This window comes from Pongo pygmaeus, chromosome 10 (assembly GCF_028885625.2).
Source record: "Pongo pygmaeus isolate AG05252 chromosome 10, NHGRI_mPonPyg2-v2.0_pri, whole genome shotgun sequence".
Classification (NCBI taxonomy): domain Eukaryota; kingdom Metazoa; phylum Chordata; class Mammalia; order Primates; family Hominidae; genus Pongo; species Pongo pygmaeus.
Window position 1 is genome coordinate 23,574,998 of NC_072383.2, and position 21,555 is coordinate 23,596,552.

A 21,555-nucleotide genomic window follows, 5' to 3' on the forward strand; every position below is an offset into this window, starting at 1 on the left:
ATCTCAGTCCTTATCTCAACTGCACAAGACAGACATTCCCATGGCGGCCTTTTATAGACCTCCCCCCAGGAATGCATTCCTTTCCCAGGGTATTAATATTAATATTCCTTGCTAGGAAAATAATTTAATGATATCTTCCCTACTTGCACATCCATTTGTAGGCCCTCTGCAAGAAGAAAAATATGGCTATTTTGCCCAACCCCAAAGGCAGTCAGACCTTATGGTTGTCTTCCCTTGTTCCTTAAAAATTGCTGTTATTCTGTTCTTTTTCAAGGTGCACTGATTTCATATTGTTCAAACATACATGTTTTACAATCAATTTGTACAGTTAACACAATGATCACAGTGGTCCTGAGGTGACATACATCCTCAGCTTACAAAGATAACAGGATTAAGAGACCAGCTCCAGCAGGTCCCTCCATTCAGGGTCCCTGACTTCCTGCAACAAGAAATGACCAACAGGCCGGGTGCAGTGGGTCACGCCTGTAATCCCAGCACTTTGGGAGGCCGAGGCAGGCAGATCACGAGGTCAGGAGATTGAGACCATCCTAGCTAACACGGTGAAACCCCATCTCTGCTAAAAATACAAAAAAATTAGCTGAGCGTGGTGGCAGGCGCCTGTAGTCCCAGCTACTCTGGAGGCTGAGGCAGGAGAATGGCGTGAACCCGGGAGGTGGAGCTTGCAGTGAGCTGAGATCACGCCACTGCACTCCAGCCTGGGTGACAGAGTGAGACTCCATCTCAAAAAAAAAGAAATGACCAACAAAACTTATTGACTCCTTTGGAGAATGCTGGGAAACCAATATGTTATTCTAAAAACAGCAACAACAAAAAGAATGAATCAAGTGTTTATCTTGCCCTTCCTGGAAGAACTGCACCTCAGGGTAACCTAAGGGAATAGTTGATGAGAGAAAGTTTTTCTATAAGAAATATTGTAGTTAATAAATGAAGAAGAATTGGTAAAATTAAAATATCACCTGTCTGCAACTCATAATGAAATCTTGGGTCCAGGCAATGGTGATTAATGGTTGCTGACATCACAGAAAGAGAACCAAGCTTATGTGTCTCCTTATTTGATGCCATAGTACAAACACAATACTTCCCATGACATATTCCTGCTTTAAATAAAATTGAAACTGAATTGAATCAAACCTCATACCTATTTGCCAATTTTATAAAAAATACAGTAGACAGAGGAGCATGTTAAATAACACCATTGGGATGCAATCAGGAAGATCTAAAATAAAGACAATTCTGTAAACAAATTCGTGTTTCTTCAACAAATACATTGCAAGAAAAATAAAGAACTGGAGAAATGTTTTATATTTTAAAAGACTTAAGACATAATTCAACCAAAGGCAATGTTTGAATCCTGATTGGATCCTTCTGTTAACAAACTGCAAGACCATTTCTAAGACAATCAGGGAAATTTTAATCTTGCCTGGATATTTGATAATATTTATTGCTAAGTTTTTAGGCATAGCATCTGTGTTGTAAAGTGACAATTGTGGCCCCAGGAAAAGTACCTAAAAGCAGCCTCTAGTTGCTGAGAGAAATTCCTAGCTGATAGCCAGGAAGGAAATGGGACCTCAGTTCCACAACCACAAGGGACTGAATTGTGCTAACTGTACCACTGAACTTGGAAGCAGATTTTTTTCTCCAGAGCCACCAGATAAAAACTCAGTCTGAATAACACCTGGTCTAAGCCTTGTAATACCCTGAGCAGATGACCCAGTAACACCCTGCCAGACTATTAAAACAGTTGGTGAGGTATAGGATGGGAGAGAAACAGGTGATTCTGTAATGACTTCTCCTTTTGAGAATCAGCATACTGAAATTACACTGTTAAATTAGGTGCTGTGGTCTGAACGTGTCCCCCCAAAAATCATATGTTGAAACCTAATCTCTGATGTGATAATATTAAGAGATGGGGCCATTGTGGTGTTGTGAGGATGGAACCCTCATGAATGGGATTAGTACCCCTATAAAAGAGGCCCCCAACAGCTGTCTTGCCCTTCCACCTCATGCGCACAGTGAGAAGGTGTCATTCTGTGAACCAGGAAGCAGGCCCTCACCAGACATCAAATCTGCCAGTGCCTTGAGCTTATACTTCCCAGCCTCCAGAACCATGAGAAATAAATATTTATCATTTATAAGTTACCCAGTTTATGATATTTTGTTATATCAGCTGAATGGACTAAGACATAGAGCATTACAAAGACTCACAACAAAAGGAAAATAGGAATAAAATGTCATGTGTTCCTGACTTGTGTTTGAGTCATATTCAACAGTAGCAAGCCAAGCACAGTCCCACTCAATTCACCACTGTCATGAATAAAAACTTCTTGTAGCTGGCACATATGTCATTTCTAAGTATGTGTCTTACTATGTAAAAAATGTATAAGCCTGTGTTAAACTTCAGATTTTCTTTTCTTCTTTTTCTTTTTTTTGAAACAGGGTCTCACTCTGTTGCCCAGACTAGAGTACAGTGGTGTGATCTTGGCTCACTGCAACCTCCACCTCCCAGGTTCAAGCAATTCTCCTACCTTATCCCCCCACCAAATAGCTGGGATTACAGGCGTGCACCACCACACCCAGCTAATTTTTGTATTTTTAGTAGAGACAGGGTGTCACCATGTTGGCCAGGCTGGTCTTGAACTCCTGACTGCAGGTAATCCGCCTCGGCCTCCTAAAGTGTTGGGATTACGGGCGTGAGCCACCGTGCCCGGCCCAGCATTTCTTAATTACTTTACCCTCTCTTGTTTTATTGCTTCATTTGCTTCTCTGAAGAAAGCAGGTTTCTCATTATCGTCAAGGTAACTGCTTCCCCCTGCAGTGTTCATGGGATACTTAGAAAATAGCCCACTCTGTGTCCTTTATATTTTTATTCTACCTCAGCCCCCCGAATAGCTGGGATTACAGGCGTGCACCACCACACCCAGCTAATTTTTGTATTTTTAGTAAAGACAGGGTGTCACCACGTTGGCCAGGCTGGTCTTGAACTCCTGACCACAGGTAATCCGCCTCGGCCTCCTAAAGTGCTGGGATTACAGGCATGAGTCACCGTGCCCGGCCCAGCATTTCTTAATTACTTTACCCTCTCTTGTTTTATTGCTTCATATGCTTCTCTGAAGAAGGCAGGTTTCTCATTATCGTCAAGGTAACTGTTTCCCCCTGCAGTGTTCATGGGATACTTAGAAAAAAGCCCACCCTGTGTCCTTTATATTTTTATTTTTTCTTAACAGGAAGGCAAATTTGGTTGCATTTTAAACTTAATAGTCATCATTTTAAACATAATTGTAGTATAAACACATAATCCGAACCCTCTTTGACTGAGGAATCACATTCATTTATTCACTCAACAAATGTCTGTTGAGCTCCAGCTGTGTATCTTTAAGTAAAGTTCTCAGGATACAAAAGAACAAGATCCCAGTCAAAGGAACTTACCATCTAGAGGTAGAGATAGGCTCACAACCAGGAATGCAATGCAATACGGCAAGTGCTGGGTGAGAGGCAAGGACAGGAAGTTGTGGGAACATTTGGGAAGAGCATCTAACATAATTTGAGGGGACCAGGAAAGGCATTCCAGAGGAAGTGTATTAGTTTCCCATTGCTGCTGTAACAAATTACCAGAAATTTAATGGCTTAAAATAACACAAATGTATTAGCTTGCAGTAGTGGACATTGAAAGTCCAAGATCAAGGTATCAGCAGGGCTGCATTCTCTCTGGAGGCTGTAAGCAATAGTCTGTTCTTTGCCTTTTCTGACTTTCAGAGGCTGCCTACATTCCTCACGGCCCCCTACCAGCAATGGCATCACTCTGACCTCTCTGCTTCCATCATCATATCTTCTCTCTTACTCTGATCTCCCTGCCTCACTCTTGGAAGAGCCTTTGTAATTACACTGGGCCTATTCAGATAATACAAGGATAATTTCCTATCTCAAATTCTGAACCTAATCACAACTGCAAAATCATTTTACCACGTTAGGTAACAGGTTCCCGGGATTGGGATGTGAATGCCTTAGGGGAGCCACTAATCAACCTACTGCAGGAAGTAACCACAGCAGGATATTGGAGAGTTTTCCAAGGAAGGGAAATGTAGAAAAGCATATAAAGACCTAGGGGAAGGGAACTGTGAAACTTTACAGCTTAGTGACTGACGTGGTTTGGATGTGTGTCCACTCCAAATCTCATGCTGAAGTGTGATCCCTAATGTTGGAGGTGGACCTAGGGGGAGGAATTTGGGTTATGGGAGCAGATCCCTCATGAATGTCTTGGTGCTGTCCTCATGGTAATGACTGAGTTCTCTATGAGTTCACATGAGAGCTGGTTGTTTAAAAGAGTACGACACGACACGCATCTCTCTCTCTCTCTTGCTCCCTCTCTTGCCATGTGGTATGCCAGCTCCCCCTCTGCCTTCCACCATGATTGTGAGCTTCCTGAGGCCTCACTAGAAGCTGTGCAGATGTTGACGCCATGCTTGTACAGCCTGCAGAATCGTAGGCCAAATAAACTTCTTTCTAAAATAAATTCCCAACCTCAGGTAACCCTTTATAGCAGTATCTTTGGCTATCAAATAATATAGAAATAATATAATAGTATCTGTATCACTTCACCATATAGAATAAAATAATACATGTAAAGCTCTAAGAACATTATGTGTTCATTCTGTGTCAGTACACAATGTTAGCCATGGCAATGACAAATAGAGGAAAAAGAGGAAATCCAGAATAGAGGTTGAAATAGAAAGCAGGGACCAGAACAAGATTGATCTGGTGAGGTCTTGTGGAATTAACCTGAGGGGAATACTTTGATGAATTTTAAGCAGGAATGTGGCATGTGGCATGATTACTTACGTATTTTAGTTGACTGGCTGCCTGGCGAAATGGAAAACAGATTGAGGGAGACAAGACTGGAGGTAGGAGAAGGGCGAGGACAAGAGTGAAATGAGGACAACACTTGCTTTTTGTACACACCTTAAGGAGGCACCAAAATATTTGGGAATCAAGATAAATGAAATTTTGATGCAATATTTTACAAAATCAAATTAATGCAAAAAAAACATGATGAACAACTTATGAAAATTTAAATAAAGCGGGTTATTAGGGAGTTCATTGAAAGGATGTTCTAATAATCCAAGTCAGAGATGATGACAGCCTAAAGCAGAGGGGTAGCACTGGATATGAAGATAGTTGGACAGATTAAGGAAACCTATGGAAGGAATTGGGTGAGGGGAGGATCTGGTAATATCTTTTACTGAGAGAGTTATTCAAAAGCAGGCAGAAGTTTACCTGGCAGCATGGGCAGAATGTGTCAAGGAGGAACTTCAGTTCTATTTTGCACATATTGAGCTTAAGAAGCCTCCGATTCATTCAACTGGAGATTCTAGTCAGCAGTTGAAATATGTAACTACAATGAGGCAAAACCTGTTACCTATACACATCCCCAGCTTTTCTATTTCTTATATGTTAACCTCTAAATTTCTTCACTAATATTTTCTTCCCAGTTCCTGACCAGTTCTTTGGGAGGAAAGAAAAGGATCTTAAAGGACGTAAATCCCTGGGGTATAGAAGCAAGTTGGGAGCTAATTTTTGGAAGGGAGAGGACTAGAGAGTGTCAGGCATGAGTTAGAGTGACTGATCTTCCCTTTGTCCCTGAACCATTTCCAGATCATTACATTTTTACTCTCATTGTTTCTTTATGTTCATGACATCAGCTGTGTCAACCTCTAATCTCTGTTGGTGCTGTCACTTACTGACAACGTGGCCATTTTCTCTTTCTCATCAAAGACTTTGACCCCTTGGATGTGCCATACACTACATCGTAAAATTACCTAAACTCTTTCACTCTTAGTTCATACATTCCAACATACCTCTCTAGAACTTTAATGTTCCAACTCTTCCCTCAATCATTCCTATTATATTGGTTCCTTGAGCTCATAAATACTTAATAGGGCTGGGCGCGATGGCCTGTAATCCCAGCACTTTGGGAGGCTGAGGGGCAGATCACCCGAGGTCAGGAGCTCGAGACCAGCCTGGCCAACATGGTGAAACCCTGTTTCTACTAAAAATACAAAAATTTGCTGGGCATGGTGGCAGGCACCTGTAATCCCAGCTACTCTGGAGGCTGAGGCAGGAGAATTGCTTGAACCCAGTAGGCGGAGGTGGCAGTGAGCTGAGATCTCACCATTGCACTCCAGCCTGAGCAACAAGAGCCAACAGCAAGACTCCGTCTCAAAAAAGAAAAAAAAAATACTTAATGGCCCTTGATCCCCTCGACTGGATGTCTATCAGCACCTTTCCACCTTACCTCCCACCCCTATTCAGATAACACTAAAGTGACCTGTCTTTTCAGCCATTTTTGTGCCAATATCCTCACTTTCCATGCTGTATCCGAAACAACCATCATTTGGGGGTCTGATAGACCCCCAAATCTGAAAGCATAAGAGCAGTCTGTGCACTGCACAAAAGCACCCAGCAAAGGAGACAAATGGAAAAAAACTAAAGCTTTGCTCAGAGTCCTGGGGTAGATCTGTCCCGAGCATGTACCTTTCTCTAATTTGCCACGTAGTTTAGGGCAGAGGTTTACAAACTACGGACCCCACAGACCAAATCAACCTGCTGCCTGTTTTTGTGTGGCCCACAAGCTAAGAATTTTTTTTTTGTTTTTAAACAGTTGAAAAAAAAAACAAAGGAAGAGTAATGTTTTGTGACATGAAAGGTGTTAAATTCAGATTTCAGTGAACATAAGTGTTACTGGAACACAGCCATGCTCATTTGTTTATATATTATCTATGGCTGATTTTATACTACAAAGGCAGAGTTGAATAGCTGTGATTGAAACTATATGGCCTGCAAATCCTAAAATATGTACTATCTGGCTCTTTACAGGAAAAGTTTGCCTACTCCTGGTCTAGCAGGTTTATTGTCTACTTTCTCTGTACTAATACCTGGGCTGTTAAATATTTGCTAGAGAAAATCCATCAATCATATAGATTGGTGCCACAATACATTCACAATTTCTAACCCCTCCTAGAAAGTCAACATTACCTGGAAACCCTCTAATTTTCCTCGTCAGCTCTCTCTCCTCATTTCTTCAGCCTTTCACTTTTCCTACTCTTCTAAGCCTCCAAAACACTTCACCCCGTCATTTCAAAAGATGCTTCAGTCCTACTTCAAAGTGGATATAGAAACCATCAGATTAACACTCCCTCAGTTTCCTGCCACTGCACCTACAAATTTGCCCGCAGCTGCCTTCATCCTTTATTTACTACCTCTTGTTTCAGAAGTGGGAACTTTTCACTCATTTAAAGCAATTTCTTCAACCAGTGCCTTGACAGTTCATTTTATGTGTCAAGTTGACTGGGTTAAGTGATACACAAATAGCTGATAAAACGTTTCTGGGTGTGTCTGTGAAGCTGTTTCCAGAAGAGATTAGCATTCAGCTCAGTAGACTCAGTAAAGATAATCCACCCTTGCCAATGTAGGCAGGCACCATCCAATCCCTTGAGTACCCAGATGGAACAAAAAGGCAAAGGAAAGGCAAATTCTCACTTTCCTGTGTAGCCGAAACAACCATCATCCCCTGCCTTGGAATATCAGAGTTCCAGGCTCTCAGGACTCACATCAGCAACCCCTATACACATGCACTACTTGTCCCCGGCTTTCAGGCTTTTGAACTGAGAGTTACAGCATTGGTTCCCCTGATTCTCAGGCTTTTAGATTCAGACTGAATTACACTATTAGCTTGCTTGGTTCTCCAGCTTGCAAAACAGCGTATCTTTCTAATTCTTTTCCTCCATAATCACATGAGCCAATTCCCGTAATAAATCCTCTGATATATCTATCTTTCTCTGTATCTTATTAGTTGTAATTCTCTAGAGAACCTTAACTAATACAGATCTTGGTAACAAGAGTGATTCTAGAGGAACAGAATTTTTTAAATGAATTTTCTCAATTGGTTTTGGGGTTTCTGGAATTGGCTCTTTGATCTGATTAGATCTAAAAATGCTCAGGATCTCATTTCCCATAGTAAAGAAAGCACTAATAGTCCATGCTGTGAACTGTTTATAGAAATATGCAAAATATCTGCATTGGATATTCCTAATCAACCCCTTACAAGAGGCAAGGAGATGAGTAACTCTGTATATGATAGTTTCAAATATTTTTGTAAAACTGAAAAATATAATGATGTTGATTGGTTGCTACTAATGCCACTGGATAAAGTAATGAAAGAAAATGATGAGCTCAGGAATTTAAATTCCCAGGTCAAGCACAGCATAAATAACCTAAGAGCTTCTAGGTGTGCCATAAAGGACAGCCTTATTTCCTATAGTGTAGGGTATCTACTGTAAAAGTATAGGCACCAACTGGGAAAGAATGAGATCCTGTAAGTTGGAATGGGGACATGTGGGTAGACCCTGACGAACCTGGGGACCTTGAGTCCCTAAATTCTGATGAGTCCTCTTTGCCAGTAGATGAGGTCTTCTCACCCTCAGCAAAGGCCTCTCCAACCCAAATGGACGAAGACAAGTGCCCTGGATGCCTTCCTCTTCTCCAGTGTCCTACAGCCAGTGATTAGCCCTTCTGTCTCTTGAAGCTTAACATTTCCCTGTCTATTGGTTCCTTATCATTAGCATTTTTTTGAGACCAGTATCTGGAGTGAAGTGGTACAATTATGGCTCACTGCAGCTTTGACCTCCTGGGCTCAAGTGATCCTCCCATCTCAGCCTCCCAAGTAGCTGGGTCCACAGGGGTATGCCACAGCACCAAGCTAGTTTTTTTATTTTTCACAGAGATAAGGCCTTGCTATATTTCTCAGGCTGGTCTCGAACTCCCAGGCTCAAGCAATCCTCCCTCCTCGGCCTCCCAAAGTGCTGGAATTACAGGTGTGAGCCACTGGACCTGGTCCTCCTTACCATTAGCATTTTGATGATGCTATTATCAGTTGACACAGTTAGTCTCACACTCTCCTCCTTGAAAGAATTTGTTCACTTGGTTTCCAGGATATCCCATTTCCAGTTTTTCTCCTTCCTCAATGGGCCACTCCTCCACTGTCTCATTTACTGGTTTCTTCTCATGTCTCCTGCCTATAAACCAGTAGTTTTCAAACTTTTTGGTATCAAGACCCCATTTACATTCTTAAAAATTATTAAAGCTCTCAAAGAGCTTTTGGTTATGTGGTTTTTATCTATCAGCTATGACTGTATCAGAAATTAAAGTTGAGACTTAAAAAGAATTATTGATTAATTTGTTTAAATATGATAATTAGAAACCCACTACATGTTAAGAGAAATACAATTTTATGAAAAAATAGCTACATTTTCAAAACCTACGTACAATTTTTATGGAAAAAAACTTTTTCAAAACAAATTAGTGAGAAAACTGGTATTGTTTTATAGTTTTGAAAACATATTTACTGTCTAGTGTGGGGCTAGGTTCTGCAAACTACAGCCTATTGGACAAATTCAGACCACTGCTTATTTTTATAAATATTTATTGGAATACAGCCATGTTCACTAACTTACATAGTATTTGTGGCAGTTTTCTCACTACAATGAAAGAGTTGCATATTTGTGACAAAGAGAAACTGTATGGCAGGCAAATCCTAAAATAACAACTATTTGGACTTTTATGGAAAAGGTTTGCCCACTCCTAGTCTAGTTTAAAAGAAGACAGCTGGAGTGTCATTTCTCCTTCTAATTCAATCTATTCTAATGCATTGTTTGGGTTGAAGGATATGAAGAAAATCTGACCTAACTTAGGTAATATATTTGGAAAAAGGAAGAGTATTTTAATACCCTTTTGAAATAATTTTGGATGCTCCCCTTTGATTTTGTACCTGAATTCCAAGTGGTAGTTTCTTGAAGGTCACTTGTAAAGTGCAATCTAAAACTGTATCAGTAAACTTTTTGTACTCAGTTATGTGAAAATCTATTGTCTATCCTGCACTTTAAATGGCTTTTTTACCCATTCATGATTTTGTAACATTATGCATTGGTCAATTGGAAAATATTAGTTCCCTGAATTATGCAGATTTTTCAAATGTTGACACATCTCATTATATAATATAAAAAAATCACATTTCCTAATATCACTACTGATCTCACCTGACAATATTGGGAAGCTGTCAAGCTCACAGAGGCAAATCTTCCAAAATTTTTGCTTGAAAGTGTAAATGTTATCACTGGCAACAAATACAGTCAGTTGTTTTCCTTAAAGTGACAAGGTCACTTGGTTTCTTTTCTTTTCTTTTTTTTTTTTTTTTTGAGACGGAGTCTCGCTCTATCGCCCAGCCTGGAGCGCAGTGGCGCGATCTCGGCTCACGGCAAGCTCCGCCTCTCGGGTTCCTGCCATTCTCGTGCCTCAGCCTCCCAAGTAGCTGGAACTACAGGCGCCCGCCACCACGCCCGGCTAATTTTTTTGTATTTTTAGTAGCGACGGGGTTTCACCATGTTAGCCAGGATGGTCTCGATCTCCTGATCTCGTGATCCACCCGCCTCGGCCTCCCAAAGTGCTGGGATTACAGGCATGAGCCCCACTGCGCCCAGCCTACCTGGTTTATTTTCAAGAAAATGTCTGCCAAAAACCCAAGTTTGAATAAACCTAATTTTTCTGTTAGTTGATTTTCAGATAAAAAAATGTGTTCCATAAAGAGAGTCATCCAGCCTGCAATTCAAACAATGGCACAAGTGTCTTTCCTTGAGCCAATCAAAGTATTTTACTTTGGACCAGAAGTACTTTATGAGAAGTTTCCATGTTTTTATACAGAATGTTGTTAATAAATAGATGTGTAACAAAGGATCATCAGGAATGGTTACTCTGTCCTCAAGGGCATTCTTACATTTTCATTTTAAACTACAAGAGCAATAGTTGGCATTTCATTTTAAACTACAAGAGCAACAGTGGTGAAACATACAATAACTTCTAATTGAGTTTAGTACCACCGTCTTTGATTTATGCTAAAGTGACAGCAATTTACCCACCATTGTTTTTGTATTTCAGTGCGATTGTCAACACAGTAAAAAAAAAAAAAAAAAAAAAAAAGGCAGATAATATCTTTGTATGGTTATGGAAATGTAGTTTTGACCTCCAGGTTTCCATATGAGAGTCTTAGGGAACCCCATGGGACCACAGATCATACTTTGAGAACAGCTGCTCTAAACATTGAAATGTCTGTCTCAGAATTTAGTTATTGGAACTTCTCTTCTCAATTTGCTCTAAATCCCTAGAAAATTCCACCTAGCCTCATGGCTTTCAATCTTATTTATATGCTCACAACTCTTAAGTTTATATCTCATATATAAATCAAGAATCATTGTCCTGCAGACTGGATGTCTATAGGTATTTCTAACTTAACATTCCTGAACAGAATCCCTGATGTTATTGTCCTCCCCCAGCTTACTATTTTTGCCCTCTTTCTCATGCCATCATCTGGCAAAAAATCCATGAGACTTCTTGATTCTCTTTCTTTCACCTCACATTAAATCTATCAACAAACTTTCTCATAATTTAGAACCCAGATTCTGACCATTCCTCATCATCTGCACTGCTACTACCCGACTGCCACCATCATGTCTCATCTAGCTTACTGTATCACCTTGCTAAATTGTCTCCCTCCTTCTTTCTTTGGCTACCTATGTTTTTGTGGTTTTTTTTTCCAACATAGTAACCAGAGTAATCTTCTTGAAAGGTCAGATCATGTCACTCTGGCTCGAAATATTAGAATGTCTTCCCATCTCACTCAAAATAAAAACCAAAATTCTTACAATGGTGTATTAATTACCTATTGCTGCACAAAAATCAACCCCAAAACTTAGTGCCTTGAAACATCATCCCTTTTATTTGCTTATAATTTTATGGACCAGTGCAACTCGAGCTGGACTCAAATGAGATATTCTTCTTTTGGTATTGCTGGGAATTACTCATGTGACTGAAATCGTGAGGTAGCTTGTCTGGGGCTAGATTGTCTGAAAAATGCACTTACATGCCTGGCGGTTAGTACTGCTGTTGATTGGGCCTAATGACTCCAGCATGAAGCCTACTAGCTCAGGCTTTTTTATATGGCAACCTCAAGGCTGTAAGAGAGGGCAAAGCAAATCACAATGCCAAGCCTGGAGTCAATGTGGTGCTGCAGGATATTTTCTTGACCCCTTTGTAGTACTTGCGACAGAAGTGCCCCTTTAACTCAGCCCACCTCGCTCAACCCCTCACAGGTGGGAGAACTTAGGTGCCGTAAGGAGCAAACTCCACTCACTCGGGTGTGCTGTGCTCCACTCCTCAGGGGAGGGAGTGCTCAAGTAAGAAAGTGTGGGAACCAGCTGCTTTAGCACCAGCAGGAGCAAACTTCATGCAGGCCCCACGGCAGCATCCACGTTGGGGTGCCTATGACTCCAAGGCCCCAGAGGGTGTGTTACAATGCTCCCTTAGCTCTGCTGACTGCAAACAGCAGTGTCACACGGGGCAGCTGCCCTCCACCAGTGAGGGCAAAGGGCCAGTATGAGAGCTTTTTTTGGGTACCCGTGCTTAGTGCATCCCGAATTCTTTTCTGGTGCCCAAAAGGAATGAGGTCATACTGATGAACTGAAGCATGGTGAATGTAGAGAATTGTACTGAGTGATGAAAGCAACTCTCAGTGGAGAGAGGAGCTGGAAAGGAGATGAGAAGGGCAGGTTGCTCTCCCCTGAAGTTAAGTCACCTCTCTGTCTCTCTCTTCTGAATTCAAATTGCCTCTTTCTGACATCCAGCTGCTTTCTCTGAAGTCAACCTGCTTCTTCCCAACATCCAGCCACTTCTCTCCTCTGCCAGCTGAGTCTGGAGTCTTTACAGACACAGGATGAGGTGGGGAAGGCCGTAGATAGTTTTGGAACAGGCAACATTTGATTGGTAGAAAGACATTATTCAGAAAGAACCAATAGGGAAGGAAAGAGCAGGCACACAGGGATGCAAGTTCTCACTTTGGGCGCTGGGTTTCAGGCTTTTCACCTGGAAGGTGGGGTTTTGCCAGAGACCCGCCCTTGTCTGCCTAGAATTTCTCTTCCTCCAGCCTCTATCATTCGATCAGGGGGAGAGGTCTAACAAAGTATGGACCAGTGATGTGCCAAGGGTGGGACCGTGAGAGCGGTCTATCTTAAGAGCAGGCACTAAGCAGATGTATTGTCCACTGAGAATCTTGAAACAGTACTAAAACCTACTAAAAATTACTTTGATTTTTATTAGCACAGTGAGCCATTAATTCTAGATAATGGCAATGATAGCATACTCCTTCCTGAAAAATTATTTTGTTGGTTCAGTTTTAGTAATTGTTACAGATACTATTACATTTTATTTTATTTTATGATTATTATTTTTTATGAGATGGAGTCTCGCTCTGTTGCCCAGGCTGGAGTGCAGTGGTGCGATCTTGGCTCACTGCAATCTCTGCCTCCCGGTTTCAAGGGATTCTCCTGCCTCAGCCTCCCAAGTAGCTGGGATTACAGGCACTTACCACCATGCCCCACTAATGTTTTGTATTTTTAGTAGAGATGGGGTTTTACCACGTTGGACAGGCTGGTTTTGAACTCCTGACCTCAAGTGATCTGCCTGCCTCGGCCTCCCAAAGTGCTAGGATTACAGGCGTGAGCCACCAGGCGTGAGGTTAAGAGGTGACTTAACCTCAGGGGAGAGCAACCTGCCCTTCCCATCCCCTTTCCAGCTCCCCTCTCCGCTGAGGGTTGTTTTCATCACTCACCTAGCCACATTTTTATTACTTTTTGAATAAACGTTTTATTCTACATGGTAGCTAATTCAGAGAATTTCCAGTTATATAGTTGCCTCCAACACACATAGACTCAGCTACCTGTGTTGGTTGCAAAATTACATTTGCAACATTTATGAATAATTTGAGCTCCCTTGGATCCTGTCTCCAATCCCCACAGCACTACCTATCCCTGAATTTATACAGTAGATTCTAAATTAGAAATCAGGCTGGGCACAGTGACTCATGCCTGTAATCCCAGCACTTCGGGAGGCTGAGGTAGGAGGACTGCTTGAGCCAAAGGGTCAAAGTTCAAATGGTTAGGCAGACAGAAAAGCCATTAAATAAGTCAATGTGCTTTTTAGTGTATATTTGCTCTTTATTTTTTACTGGCAGTATTGTATAAAAGTTGAATAGAAGAACATTTTTACTATGTTTCTTTTCTGATCATTATTATGATTCATTTTATTTTATGATTATTTCTGAGAATCATTTTTTCATGTCAAAGAGGGAGTTGTTAAGAATTATCTGCTTGGAAGATGAAAAAATTTCTGGAAATAGATGCTGGTGATGGTTGCCAACAATGTAAATGTATTTAATGACACTGAATTGCACACTTAAAAGAGGCTAAAATGACAAATTGTATGCCATGTATATTTTACCACAATTTAAAAAAAACCTGCTTGGGCCACACTCCAGAGTATTAAATTGGAATATCTGGGGGTGGGACCTAAGTATCTTTTATATTTGTTATTTGTAAGTTTACTTTGAAAGTAGTAAAGAACAGAATAAGTACTGAGAAAATGGGATTTTTGATGGAGAGGGCAGATCTGAAAATTTTCTAAAAAAAGAAAAAGCCACAAAACCAGATTAAAATAATGAGAAAGAAGATGATAAAGATGGAGAAGAGTAAAAAAAAATCAAATTTAATAAGTATAGGATTGCCTGAGGATCAAGTGAGAACAATGGGAACAGAAACGAAAATTAAAGATGTAATTGAGGAAAATGTGGCTGAGAGAAAAAAAAAGAAAACAACCAATTTGAGCCTATAAATTAGAAAAGCTTGCTATATTTTAAGCAAAGTCAGTAACAGGGGACTCATATCTTTATAGAGCCTAAAGAGAATGATGGTTTATTTTGCATTACCAATAAATTTTGTTAAAAAAATTGTTCTGTGGGTCAAATGTACTAGGTATACTACTGGTATGTATACAAGGTAGCATACTTCACTTGGAACGATTATGGAAACAATCTACCATAAAGCCTTATGAAATAGGTGACCACAGGTGGAATGCAGTGGCTCACCTCTGTTATCCCAGTACTTTGGGAGGCTGAGGTGGGCAAATGGCTTGAGCCCAGGAATTCAAGACCAGCCTGGGCAACATGACAAAACACCGTATCTACAAAAAATACAAAAATTAGCTGGCTGTGGTGACAAGCACTTGTAGTCCCAGCTACTTGGGAGGCTGAGGTGGGAGGATCACCTGAGCCTGGGAGATCAAGACTGCAGTGAGCCATGATTGCACCTCTGCACTCCAGCCTGGGTGATAGAGTGAGACTGTGTCTAAAAAAAAAAAAAAAATAGTGACCACATATTCTACTGCCCGCTCACTTTAGCATCTTCCTGGATTTTTCATTTTAAATAAAATATGATTATCATTTTAAATAAAATATAATAATGCAATAGATGCATTTTAATAATCTGAGATGATTTTGGTAAGCCTTCACTTTATACTTCCAGCTTCTGTCACGGTCTCTTCTAGTAGTATGAGAGATGTAAGTGCACCAAACAGAGACTTCAGCTACACACATGTTAAATCTTAAATATGATCAGGTTATCACTCTTTCCCCAGCTCTTTCCAGACATAAAATAACTTATGCTCCATTTTGAAGATACCCATTCAGGGAATCTGTGAATATAAAAAAGTTCACTTGGACATGAGCAGTGAGGATCAGCTGAAGTTGGTCTCAGGTGGCAGTGAGTGAAGTAATTAATACAGCTGTTCCTTCCAGCCACTTAGTTTATCAGCCAGTTGTGCCATGACCTGTGCCTGGCATGTGTTTTAGCTTGCAAGATGCACGTATCCACCAGTCTACCAGTCCCTGGAGATGAGTGAGAAATATAATAAATTGTTGGTTGGAAGTACTTTGGTTAGAAGTACATGAGATACATGCAGGGAATAAAGGTGGCACAGTCCTACTGTAAAAGTATATTGAGAAGTCTGGAAATTTTTTTTTTTTTGAAATGAAGTTTCGCTCTTGTTGCCCAGGCTGAAGTGCAATGCTGCGATCTGGGCTCGTTGCGACCTCCGCCTCCCGGGGTCAAGTGATTCTCCTGCCTCAGCCTCCTGAGTAGCTGGGACTACAGGCATGCGTGACCACGCCCAGCTAATTTTGTATTTTTAGTAGAGATGGGATTTCTCCATCTTGGTCAGACTGGTCTTGAACTCCTGACCTGAGGTGATCTGCCCACCTCAGCCTCCCAAAGTGCTGGTATCACAGGCGTGAGCCACCACGCCTGGCCGGGAATTTTTAGTACTATGTTTTGTCATTCATTGCACAATTCACATATAAAATGGCTTAGTTATACTATTGAGTGGTAATGCATTTTTATTTTATAATAAGCCTTTTTAGCAATAATGTACTTAAAAATAATGTAAGCACATTGTATTAGTCTGTTAAGGTTGCTGTAACAAAGTACACACAATGTGGGTGGCTTAAAGAACATAAATTCATTGTCTCACAGTTCTGAAGGCTGGAAGTCCAAAATCAAGCTGTCAGTGGGATTGGTTCCTTCTGAGGGCTATGAAAGAGAATCTGTTCCATGCCTCTACCCTAGCTTCTGGTGAATTGCTGGCAAACTTTGGCATTCCATGGCTTGCAAAAATATCACCCCAACTCTCTGCCATTACTTTCACATGGCATTTCCCTTGTGTTCACGTCTGTGTCCAAATTTCTCCCTTTTGGTAAGGACACCGTCACATTGTATTAGAGGGGCACTCTACTCCAGTATTACCTCATCTTAACTAATTAAGCCTAAAATGACCCTATTCCCAAATAAGATCATATTCTGCAGTACTGGTGCTAGAACTTTAATATATAAATTTGCGGGGGTGGGGTGGGGCACAATTCAACCCATAACATACATGTCTAATGAAAAAATTACTGTGTTTCCATTTCTTAAGAACATTAATGGTGGGTGTGTTATTTGAACAGCGTGTTTGCCACTATTTACATCTACCGTAGGGACCATAGTAATATCACTGACTACTGAAAATCCAAAATAAACAAATCAGTTAAAGAAACATTGGCTTCTACTTTAAAAGCGAATACTTAATTTTAAAAGACTGTACCCAGAGACAAAAATTTAAAATATGAAGATGTATAAAGCCTATTTACATATCACTTTGTGAAGCACACCTTTGGATTAGATCGATGTTTCAATTAATTTTGCCCATTTTTATTGAAACTTCTTTTGTGCACTTATGAAAAGTGGAGCAATAGCTATTAAGGTGTTGGCTCCATTAGCAGAAGGAAAGGCTTTGCAAACAGTTAAATGGTGGCTGTTTTTTTTTTTTCCAGTGTTATCAGATACTTAAAATAGAATATCAGTTAATTTCAGTAATAGAGGTTCTTCATCCAATTTATAGAATCAAAACAAATCTTTTGGAAGGCCGTTATTCTGCCTAAAGTGAAATATCTAACATTATTGTAAAGGCTTTTGTAAATTCCATTTAAAAATCTTTCAGATCTGGGTGTGGTGGCTCACGCCTATAATCCCAGTACTTTGGGAGGCCAAGGTGGGAGGGTCACCTGAGCCCAGAAATTCAAGACCAGCCTAGACAACACAGTGGGACTTCATCTCTACAAAAAATTAAAAAATTAGGAAGGGTGGTGTGCACCTATAGTCCCAGCTACTTGGGAGGCTGAGCTGGGAGGATCACTTGAGCTGGGGAGGTTGAGGCTGCAGTGAGCCGTGGTCATGCTACTGCACTCCAGCCTGGGCTGCAGAGCAAGACCCTGTCTCAAACAAACAAACAAAAACAAAACAACAACAACAACAACAAAAAACTTTTAGCATTGAATGGTGGCACAGCTGCTGCAGCCTGTGGGGTGAGAGGAGTAGGTGGAGCAGCTGGTAGGATGCTGCCTCTGCCCTGGCTGGTTCATCCCCTCTGGCCCCCATTCTGACCACAGCTCTGGCATTGGCCCCAGTGGGCGTTAACTAGAATGAAGCACATTAAACATTGCTGTTAATAATTACTTATTGACAGTAAAAAGAGTAACAGGTGAAGATTTTTGGATTCTTTCTAAAATTTTTTTTTTTTTTTTGAGACAGAGTCTCACTTTGTCGCCTAGGCTAGATAGAGTGCAGTGGCGTGATCTCGGCTCACTACAAGCTCTGCCTCCCAGGTTCACACCATTCTCCTGCCTCAGCCTCCCAAGTAGCTGGGACTACAGGCATCCGCCACCACACCCGGCTAATTTTTTGTATTTTCAGTAGAGAAGGGGTTTCACCATGTTTGGCAGGATGGTCTCAATCCCCTGACCTCGTGATCTGCCTGCCTTGGCCTCCCAAAGTGCTGGGATTACAGGCTTGAGCCACGGCACCTGGCCCCTTTCTAGAATTTTAAATAGTTAACTAGCCTGGGTACAGTGGCTCATGCCCGTAAACTCGGAAATTTGGGAGGCCAAGGCAGGAGGATCACTTGAGCCCAGGGGTTCAAGGCTTCAGTGAACTATGATAGTGCCACTGCACAATCTCAGTTCTTTTTTTTTTTTTTAAATAATCAGTTATATATCAAGAGTTTGGATGTTAGATATAACCTCGTAAGTGATGTTGGCACATACTATAGTGTAAAACTGCTTCGGAAATAACTTAATCTCATTTACTTAAACTTTATGTTTGATGATACTGGGCCTGAAGGAGAATTTTTCTTTTTCTTTTTTTTTTTTTTTAACAGAGTTTCGCTCTGTTGCCCAGGCTGGACTGTAGCGGTATAATCTTGGCTCACTGCAACCTCCACCTCCCGGGTTCAAGCAATTCTCCTGCCTTAGCCTCCCGAGTAGCTGGCATGCGCCACCATCCCTGGCTAATTTTTGTATTTTCAGTAGAGGCAGGGTTTCGCCATGTTAGCCAGGCTGGTATCGAACTCCTGACCTCAGGTGATACATCTGCCTCGGCCTCATAAAGTGCTGGCATCACAGGCATGAGCCACTGCACCCAGCCAAGGTGGAGAATTGATTGGCAAAGCACTAAATAAGAACACAACTCTGAAATACCTAAGAATGACTGGAAACAAGATTAAAAATAACAGTGGAATATTTTTTGCTGCAATGCTGCAAATTAATTCATCCTTAGAGAAAGTAGGTCTGGGTTACTGTGATCTGGGAATGCAAAGTGTGATAGCATTTGCTACAATACTAACTCAAAACAAAGCAATTAAGGGAATAAACCTAAACTGACCTATGCAGTATGGCAAACAGAAAGAGTCCACAGCCCACGTAGGCCATATGTTGAAAGAAAAAAACTGCCTTGTTCAACTACACATGTGTAAGCATAATATAAAAAACTGTAGTATACAACAATTACGTGTTATTCAATGTATCTGAACAGTAGCCTATGCTACCTTGATGTCAGCTGCAATCAAATAACTCAGGATGGAATTATGTATCTGGCTGATGTAAAAGCAATATTACCCTAGAAGCAGTAGATTTTTCTTTTAACAGAATAGAAAATGCAGGAGCTAAGTATCTCCAAGAAATTCTTACTTTACACAATGGGAGTTTTAAAGCATTGTCAGTAGTCAGCAACAACATGGAGAAGGACTTGCACTTTCACAATCAATGAAAACAAATCCCACATTTTCTAATATCTACATTTGGAGAAACAAATTTAGCCTGGGCAACATAGTGAGACCCCATCTCTACAAAAAAATTGCAAACGTTAGCTGGCCATGGTGGTGCGTGCCTGTAGTCCTACTTGGGTGGCTGAGGTGATAGGATCACCTGAGCCCAGGGAGGTCAAGGCTGGAAGTGAGCTGTAATGGTGTCACTGCACTCCAGACTGAGCAATGTGAGACCCTGTCTCAAAAACAAAACAAAACAAAAACAAATTTGATGAGGCTACAGGTGTATCATGTTCAGACATAATTCAAATAGGCCATCTAAAAACAGACAATAGGCCAGGTGAACTGGTTCATGCCTGTAATCCCAGCGCTTTGGGAGGCCGAGACAGGCAGATCACTTGAGGCCAGGAGTTCGAGACCAGCCTGGCCAATATGGGGAAACTCTGTCTCTACTGAAAATACAAAAATTAGCTGGTCATGGTGGCACACACCTGTAGTCCCACCTACTCGGGAGGCTGAGGCACAAGAATTGCTTGAACCCAGGTGGCGGAGGTTGCAGTGAGCTGAGATCACACCACTGTACTCCACCTGGGCGACAGAGCGAGACTCTGTCTCACAAATAAATAAATAAATAAACAAAAGCAGATAACACAGATGTGGAGTTATTTGTGGTGGATGGACGCTCACAGAAGTCTCCAATGACCTTAAGAAACATTATTATTGAACACCAACTTATGGAGAAGTTTAGAGTCTCTCATCTAATGCAGATTTTGCTCTTGTTCCAGTAAGTCAACATCTAGGAAAAAGAAGATATAAAATCTTTTTTTTTTTTTTTTTTTGAGATGGAGTCTCGCTCTGTTGCCCAGGCTGAAGTACAGTGGCGCAATCTTGGCTCACTGAAACCTCTGCCTCCAGGGTTCAGGAGATTCTCCTCCCTTGGTGTCTTGAGTAGCTGGGATTACAGGCACGTGCCACCGTGCTCAGCTAAATAAAATCATTTTTATACATTTGTCTTATTGCTTTTACAGAGATTTTTATAGCTTATTAAATTTTTCTTTCATAAATTAAAACAAGTTACTTTTATCAAATGTATAAAAGGTAATAACTATATTAAAGTTTGTATAACTGTCCATTGTGGGAAAAAGAAAGCTTTCAGCACTGAAACATAATTTTTACAAAAATTATTCATCCAAACACAGACGCTGGTGAGTCACAGAATCACGGTAAAGACAATGATCCTAATGAATGAAGAAATGTGTGGAGCAAAGTGTACTTAGAATTGGTTTTGGTGCACAAAGTTATTAATTTTTTGCAGACACATACTTCATAAAAAGAGCTAAAGATGCAAATAATCACATGAAAGGATGTTCAATATCATTAATCACTAGAGAAGTACAAACGAAAACCACAGTGAGATAACACTCTACAATCTGTATTAGTCTGCTTGGCTATCACCACAGAATACCACAGAATGGACTGCAACAGGAATTTATTTTCTCACATTTCTGGAGGCTGGAAGTCCAAAATTAAGAACCAGTATGTTGGTTTCTAGGGAGGCCTCTTTTCTTGGCTTACAGGTGGTGCCTTCTTGCTGTGGCCTCACGTGGCCTTTCCTCTGTGCACGTGAATTCCTGGTGTTTCTTCCTCTTATAAAGATGCCGGTTCTGTTGGATTACAGCCCCACCCATGTGATGTCATTTAACCTAAATTACCTCCTGAAAGGCCCTATCTCTAAATACAGTCACATTGAGGGTTAAGATTTCAGCACATGTATTTTGGGTAGGACACAACTGAGTTCATAACAACACGTAAAATTTAAAAAAAACAAAACAAAAAAATGAAAATATAAAATGCTGGCTAAAATACAGAGCAACTAGAACTCCCATACATTGCTAATGGAGATCCAAATAATACAACCATTTTGGAAAACAGTTTGGCAGTTTCTTATAAAGCTAAATATACCATTAACCC

General features: G+C 40.9%; 1 pseudogene; it reads left to right on the forward strand.

The window, feature by feature from the left end:
- The first annotated feature begins 8,407 nt into the window (after nucleotides 1-8,407).
- LOC129010678 (leucine-rich repeat-containing protein 34-like) lies at nucleotides 8,408-21,341 on the forward strand (annotated as a pseudogene).
- The last annotated feature ends 214 nt before the right edge of the window (nucleotides 21,342-21,555 follow it).